The sequence below is a fragment of the Rhagoletis pomonella genome, unplaced genomic scaffold, assembly GCF_013731165.1.
Source record: "Rhagoletis pomonella isolate Grant_MI unplaced genomic scaffold, Rhpom_1.0 Rhpom_scaffold_00002, whole genome shotgun sequence".
In the NCBI taxonomy this organism is placed as follows: domain Eukaryota; kingdom Metazoa; phylum Arthropoda; class Insecta; order Diptera; family Tephritidae; genus Rhagoletis; species Rhagoletis pomonella.
The window spans coordinates 8,885,034-8,886,476 of NW_023458556.1; positions in this window are offsets into that span (position 1 = coordinate 8,885,034).

Sequence of the window (1,443 nt, forward strand, 5' to 3'; positions counted from 1 at the left end):
AGACAAACGGGAAAAATCTCATATGCGGCGTACGAAGTAGTACATAACTATCAGAGGGCGTAAATTTTTATTTTGTTTTAATTTTAAACCACTTTTAATACCCATTATGTGGGGAAACAGTTAGGCCACGCAACGAACGGCTGAGCGGTGAGCGTCTCCTTAGGACGTGCTCGAAACAAAAACAACACTTGTTTCCATAAAAAAAGTTCAAAAAATCATATTATTCGCATGTACCTTGGCATTTTATGCCGGGGTCAAATCGGATTAGTCGCTATTTTTACTGGGAAGGCGTAGCAGTAAAGTAAAACAAGAAATATTTATGATAAGACGAAATAAAATTGAAATATTAACAGACTATAGGTCAGTCCAGCGAGTGCGGCAGCGGAGGCGAAACTAAAATCTGATAACAGCAAGATATCGCCGGCGAAGAATTTATGAGCTGCACGGTTATTAACAGGGCTGCCAATTTGGCTCAAACCGTGCCATTTTTGGCATTATTTTACATCAAATGGCACTTAATTTAAAAAAAAAACAGCAATATTTCAATATATTTTTGTGAAATCCTTTGTGTGTACTTCTCTTTCTCTACAAAAATTTTCTAATTTCCAAAAGTTATTCAACTGGTTTATCTTATTTGGCATTGCAATTTTGTTTCAGAAATGTGCTTCTTATTTTATTGCTAAATGGGAAGGACTAAGAAGGATGGCACCTTTTTTGGTACATTTATTTTTCTGTTTGGCACATTTTGGCATTTTTTTTTATCCTCAATATGGCACCTCATAGCGAAGGATAGTTGACAGCCGTGGTTATTAATATAGTGATTGATCGCCTTCGAGAGCGTTGAGCAGCTCGCTTATGCGTGTTTGCTGTGATAACTAGCGTTGCCGGTTTGCTTAAATATAAGAAATATATAATATATAAAATGTAAAATTTTTCTTCGTTTTGCTAGATTTGTGCTACATTTCCTATCAAACGAAAGCACAATTGAGTAGTCCACTTGCAAAGTGCGCTATGTAAAATTTTTCGATTTTTATTTAAAATAATAACCGACACGATGTGGGAAATTCTGACTTAATTACCGACGATTCTGACGGATATCTAACAGATGTCTGACCAAATAATCATGGAAAATAAGAACTATCAGACGTGTATGCCCGAAATCGGACATACATAATTCGATCGAATTATAATTTTTAACCAGATTATATGATAAGCAGGTAGGTGTGAATATTCCGTATACAAATGTTTCACATCACATCATCAACAACAATATCCGTTAACATCGCATTGTCGTGTTGTTTACAGTGTAGTTCAAAATGTTTGAGTGACAACGCAACCCAGTGGGAAAAGTAGCAATGCATTGCATAAATAATATCAGCATTCGAATTTATCCAAGAAGTCGCAAAAATTTCATATTAAACCACATTCATTCTTACATTACTA